This window comes from Podarcis muralis, chromosome 3 (genome assembly GCF_964188315.1).
Source record: "Podarcis muralis chromosome 3, rPodMur119.hap1.1, whole genome shotgun sequence".
NCBI classification, from domain to species: Eukaryota; Metazoa; Chordata; class Lepidosauria; order Squamata; family Lacertidae; genus Podarcis; species Podarcis muralis.
Genome location: NC_135657.1, coordinates 104,555,522 through 104,562,390, shown reverse-complemented (window position 1 = coordinate 104,562,390; position 6,869 = coordinate 104,555,522). Strand labels below are relative to the sequence as shown.

Below are 6,869 nucleotides of genomic sequence, written 5' to 3'. Positions count from 1 at the left end.
GAGCGAAATATCTAGGGGTTAACATAACAGCAAAGAATATGAGCTTGTTTAAAGACAACTATGAGAAATGCTGGTCAGAAATCAAAAGGGACTTAGAAAGTTGGTCTAGACTGAAACTTTCCCTGATGGGACGAATTGCTGTTATAAAGATGAATGTATTGCCAAAAATGCTGTTTTTGTTTCAGACTTTACAAATTATGGATAAAATGGAGTGCTTCAAGAGGTGGCAGAAAGATATTTCGAAATTTGTCTGGCAGGGCAAAAAGCCCAGAATCAAGTTTAAGATTTTAACTGATGCTAAGGAAAGAGGGGGGTTTGCCCTGCCGGACTTAAGGTTGTATTATGAAGCGGCAGCATTCTGCTGGCTGAAAGACTGGCTACTTCTTGAAAACACTGATGTTTTAGATTTGGAAGGTTTCAATAATTCTTTTGGATGGCATGCATACTTATGGTACGATAAGGTTAAAAGTCATAAGGCTTTCAAGAACCATATTGTCAGAAGAGCATTGTTTAATGTTTGGATAAAGTATAAAGATCTACTAGAGAATAAGACTCCAAGGTGGCTGTCACCATTGGAAGCAAAGGCCCTGAAAAAACTCAATATGGAGGCCAATTGGCCGAAATATTGGGAAATATTAGAGAAAGATGGAGACTCTTGGAGGCTGCAGAGTGCGGAAAAACTAAAAGATAAAGTGCGAGACTGGCTACATTATGCTCAGATTAAAGAGGTCTTTAAATTGGATAAAAAGATAGGATTCCAGGTGGAAAAATCGAAGCTAGAAACTGAACTGTTAGAACCTAAGGTAAAGGTCTTATTTAAAATGTATAACTTGCTGTTAAAATGGAATACACAAGATGAAATGGTTAAATCAGCTATGATAAAATGGGCACAAGACATTGGGTATAACATCATGTTTGCAGACTGGGAAAAGTTATGGACCACCGGTGTGAAGTTTACGGCATGTAATGCCTTAAAAGAAAATATTATGAAAATGATATACAGGTGGTACATGACCCCAGTCAAGCTTGCAAAGATATATCATTTGCCCGATAATAAATGTTGGAAATGTAAAGAAACCGAAGGAACGTTTTTTCACCTTTGGTGGACATGCCCCAGGGTTAAAGCCTTCTGGGAAATGATATATAACGAGTTGAAAAAGGTATTTAAGTATACCTTTCCTAAGAAACCAGAGGCTTTGCTTTTGGGCATTGCCGGCCAAAGGGTGTTAAGGAAGGACTATACTTTCTTTATGTATGCAACAACGGCAGCAAGAATACTCATCGCTAAACATTGGAAAACACAAGATTTACCCACGCTGGAAGAATGGCAGATGCAACTGATAGACTACATGGAGTTGGCAGAAATGACAGGCAGAATCCGTAACCTGGGAGAAGAAGAAGTGGAAGAGGATTGGAAAAAATTTAAGGACTATCTACAAAAATACTGTAAATTGTATGAATGTTAAGAAAGTGAGAGTTAAAATAAGAGTGGCTTTAGTAAACCAGTTAAAAAGAAAGTGAGATGACAATGATTATAATGAGATATGAGTTTAAGATAAATTTTTGAATAATATTATGTCCAAAATAAGGTTCCAAATCTATTGAAGGTAAATACAAAATGGGAAACATAATAATTGGAAAATATAAATAAGTATCTGAAATAAGGTGATAAATTGCTGTCAAGAACTTTTTAAATTTGGAAAGCAGGAACGGAAGATGTGAGGAAGTCTAATTTGTAAAGAAAGTAAGTTTCGGATTAGGATGTTATATTTTTGTTTTGCTATATTTTTTCTGTATGCTTTTTTCTTTGTTTACCTTTTTTCTTTTTCTATGTATTTGGAAAATCTTGAATAAAAATTAAAAAAAAAATGAAATACACTGCAGACGTCTGATCTCCCTGGAGACCTAAAGATGTGACGATAGATTGCTCTGCCTCCTTTCTTTTAGCAAATATTTTGTGCCACTGGGGAAGTGGTAATTCTGTATTGATCTGTTTTGGATGTTTGTATGTGATGCCAATAAAAGGTTTGATGATGATTATTATTATTTCATTCAAGAATTTTAATTGCATTTTCATCCTGCCTGGGGATATCAAAGTGTCCCGGAGAAATTTCGCTTCTTTTTATTGAAACTTCATGTGAAAATTTCAATGGTTTTATTTAATAGTTAAATCCTTTTATTGGAGCTTTCCTTGAAATGGCACAACCCTTCACTGTTGCGATTCCAAATAAAACATACCTGTTAGGCTGAGCCTGGTGTTAGCAAAAGTCATTATGGGTTCAGGAACTTACATAAACAATACCTTTTCTCTTCCAGTCATTCTTCAATTTCAAATTTGTGATTTTTGTGGAGGGTGGGATAGGTTATTTTTCCACCCCCCCCCATTCTTCGGTTCAATATTGCATGCATTCAGACCTCATGAGTTCAGTGCCCCAAATTATGAGACTTTAAATGAAAACAGGAATAAGAAACATTAAGAGAGTATTGAAACTGTGCTGCGTGTTATGATGATTATAATTTCAAAGCCCTAGAAAGATAAAAGGGGCTTTGAAATGGTAATACAGTCACCAGTTAGCATAGTTCAGCCGCCCCCTTCCCTTTCTTTTCAGAGATTTGCAAATCTGACCATTTTATCTAAATTCAAAGCAGGGGTATGTGAACTGAAATACTTGCTTTTGAATTTGTAACAATGTGGATCCAGATGTTGGGTGCAATCCAGAGAAATTTACATATTGTTCAGTCCCATGAGCTACAAAGTTCACGGAGAGAAGTGGTATAACTTCATTATACGCAGCTCATGCAGCAGCAGGGTGTGATGCGACTGGGAATGGAGACAAATCAGGCCTCATTTATACCTGATGCCAGCAAGCAAGAACGCAGCCATGTGGCATTGAATGTGCCCAGTGCTGTACTAAAACTGGGCCTCACCTGCTACACATGGCTTTGTCACAATTAAAATTCATTTCGAATCTATGAACATGATTTTAGTAAGCTGGCAACCCTAATACGCAGAAGCACTAGGGTCAACGTGCATATTTGGCCACCGTGAACGTTAATGGTTCTTGGAGACATTACACTTATGGCATAGTCATGTATGATGCTTTTGAAAATATGGATCAAATCTCTCTCTTCTATGGGGAAAATTTATAATTTATCTTAAAAATCACTGTAAACCGTTAAAACCGTTAGTAGGATTGGAATAACACCGTTTAATGGTGAAATTTGGATATCCAGTGGTACCTCGGGTTAAGTACTTAATTCGTCCCGGAGGTCCGTTCTTAACCTGAAACTGTTCTTAACCTGAAGCACCACTTTAGCTAATGGGGCCTCCTGCTGCTGCCGTGCTGCCGGAGCACGATTTCTGTTCTCATCCTGAAGCAAAGTTCTTAACCTGAAGCACTATTTCTGGCTTAGCGGAGTCTGTCACCTGAAGCGTATGTAACATGAAGCGTATGTAACCCGAGGTACCACTGTAATGGAGATGTAGAAGATCTGGATTATTATAAAAGATGCAGGAGGAAATGATTAACAATAGGACCCACAAAGGGGAGGAGGGAAGTCGAGATTCTTTAGAATTTTGTTTTTATGATGTGATTGTAAAACTTTCATTTGAAAAACCAACTAAATAAATTTATATATATATATAATCTCTTGGTTCTAATCTATTCATAATTAGCAAAGATGTGTTGGCAGACACTCCAAGTATCTGTTTTCCAGGGATTGTCCCGGATTTACAGAAGCCATCTTGGTTTCAGATTTGATCCCGGAATGCCCCGCTTTTCCTTAGGAGAAATGTTGGTGGGTATGTAATAAAACACCCCTATTTTCATTGGAGAAATGTTGGAGGGTATGTGTTTGTAACCTATTTTGAAGGGTAGCAAGAAGATCTTCTGCCTTTTAGGTTTCAATTACTTCTCAAGAACAACAGATAAGCTTGAGTGGTTGCTAGGAAAGCACATGCCAGGAGTGTGAGTGAGGTTTGTGTGTACAGTGGTGCCTCGGGTAACATATGCTTCAGGTTACATACGCTTCAGGTTACAGACTCCGCTAACCCAGAAATAGTATTTCGAGTTAAGAACTTTGCTTCAGGATGAGAACAGAAATTGTGCTCATATGTATAAATTGTGCAGCAATTTATACATTTTAGACAAAATTTTACATAGCTAGGTGTCATGGGCTTTGAAGAAGCTCAAACTCAGGATGAAAGGGAGAAATGTGCTAAGAGGAAGGCACACTTGGTAAACCCTCACCGTGATTAACTCCTGCCCGGAAACCTGTTATTGTTTAGTCGTTTAGTCGTGTCCGACTCTTCTGGGAGCCAGTGTGGTGTAGTGGTTAAGAGCGATAGACTCGTAATCTGGGGAACTGGGTTCGCGTCTCCGCTCCTCCACATGTAGCTACTGGGTGACCTTGGGCCAGTCACACTTCTTTGAAGTCTCTCAGCTCCACTCACCTCACAGAGTGTTTGTTGTGGGGGAGGAAGGGAAAGGAGAATGTTAGCCGCTTTGAGACTCCTTCGGGTAGTGATAAAGCGGGATATCAAATCCAAATTCTTCTTCTTCGTGACCCCATGGACCAGAGTATGCCAGGCACTCCTGTCTTCCACTGCCTCCTGCAGTTTAGTCATACTCATGCTGGTAGCTTCGAGAACTCTGTCCAACCATCTCATCCTCTGTCATCCCCTTCTCCTTGTGCCCTCAATCTTTCACAACATCACGGTCTTTTCCAGGGAGTCTTCTCTTCTCATGTGGTGGCCAAAGTATTGGAGCCTCAGCTTCACGATCTGTCCTTCCAGTGAGCACTCAGGGCTGATTTCCTTAAGAATGGAGAGGTTTGATCTTCTTGCAGTCCACGGGACTCTCAAGAGTCTCCTCCAGCACCATAATTCAAAAGCATCAATTCTTCAGTGATCAGCCTTCTTTATGGTCCAGCTCTCACTTCCATACATCACTACTGGGAAAACCATAGCTTTAACTATACGGACCTTTGTTGGCAAGGTGATGTCTCTGCTTTTTATGGGAGGACGTGTGGATCCAGAATTGGCCTCCACAGTCACTTACAGACTCACTGTTAAAACTGTGTTCATGGAAGACAATCTTACTCGGCTACGAGTGATCGCCAAAGGAGGAGGAGGAGGAGGAGAAATACCCTTGGTGCACTGCACACTTGACTCTAGCCCTATGCCTTCCCCATTGCCTTGAGGCCCTCAGAAGATTGCCCAGGGGAAAACATGGCCCTTGTGTTAAGAAAGCTTCCATTGGCCATACTAGCTGGGGCTGGTGAGAACTGGGAAGCCAATAACATCAGCCTCCCTCAGATCCTGTGGAGGCCTGCAAGTTCTCCAGGGAACTGCTCCAGAGTGCTCAACCTCAGAGTAGAAGACCCAGGGGTAATTTGACCATGAGGATGAGTTATGGCCTCTTCAGTCTGTTTGCCATGCTGTGTGCAGTTCATTTCTCTCTGCTAAACAAATATTCTTCATTACTGGGTGAATCAACATTTGCTTGCTTGAGTGTCTGATAGGAAGAGGGGTTAACCTTCTCCCTTAATGGCTTTTCATGCATAGTCCTGGCAAGTGAGCTGCTATTAGATCTCTCTCTTGCCTCCCAAATTATATTCTGTCACATGATAAATGCCTTTTATAAGAGACAGAAAAACACCCTAGCCTTGGCTTTCTCTGTTTGTACTTCAGAAGCTTCTGCAGAAAGTACCCGGCCTTTTGTTTGCTAATTGTTTTAATTTGCTGCATGGCGAGAAGAGTTAGCAAACCACTGATAAGCTTTCCTTTAGGCATGAAAGGAATCACATGGTAAAGTGTTCAAGCCTCAGATGAATAGGCTCTGTCTATATGCTTTGTGAAATGCAGAATAGGCCCTTGTATAAATTATGGGTTAGCGAGAACAGTGGGCTTTGTGCACCCATCTTGTCCATAAAGTGCAAAACACACAAGTAAAAAAGCCAGTTTCTACCTCTCTGCTCTGAGAATAACATACAGCAAAGAACATGTAGTGCTGAAACGAAACAGAACAGAATGGCCTTGTGTTGGCGTCATCCTACTGGACAGCTCAAGAGTTGTTCCAGTGCAGCAAAGAAATCCTTGATAGGGCTGTAGCTCAGTGGTAGAACATCTGCGGGGTGACCCGGAATACCCATTGCTGAGATTTTTGGCTTTTTTAAGTGGGATATTAAGACATTTTTTATTTTAAAGGAATGAAAAAAGGAATTCCACAATTGCAGCGTCATCACCAAAAAGGGCCCGTATCTGGTATCTACCAAAATTGTATGGCTAGTGGAAGTGTGCCTGAGAGCAGGATACAAGCTTGTTTCATACACAGTGATAGTCCTTCAGGATTGCACTTTAACTGGCTGAAAAGTGCGCATATATTTATTCATTTCCTCATTTCACTTGATAACACAATCCCACACTTCTTATAGATACAGGTTTAATTTTCTGGAAGCATTTTGTATTTAATACATAATCGCCATGTGACTTCTTCTCCAGGTTTCAATTCCCTTTGAAATAACTTGCTTTTGTTCCTGAAGAGTGGCCTTTTCTCATCATTCTTCCTGTCCAAGTGACATCCCAGCACAAATCCTAGGGGAACCAAAGTGACGGCCCAGTGGTCTCACACAAGATGCAAAATATTCACCATAGTTACTGGCCTGAAGGCCTAAAAGCACGATCCCGACCTGATTTGCAAGTAGAGAGAGTGCTGTTGCACTCATGTCCTGCTTCTGAGAACCAGAATAATCTTTATTTGCACCAGCCACTACCCATATCGATAAAATAAAATAAAATGTACTGAGGATAGAGGCAAAAACTTATCAATAGAAAATACATTTGGGGGGTTTACATCAATAATCAAATA

At 40.3% G+C, this 6,869-nt stretch overlaps 1 pseudogene; it reads right to left on the bottom strand.

The window, feature by feature from the left end:
• Positions 1 to 6,443: 6,443 nt before the first annotated feature.
• Positions 6,444 to 6,653, bottom strand: LOC114593280 (NADH dehydrogenase [ubiquinone] 1 beta subcomplex subunit 1 pseudogene; annotated as a pseudogene).
• Between the last annotated feature and the right edge of the window lie 216 nt (positions 6,654 to 6,869).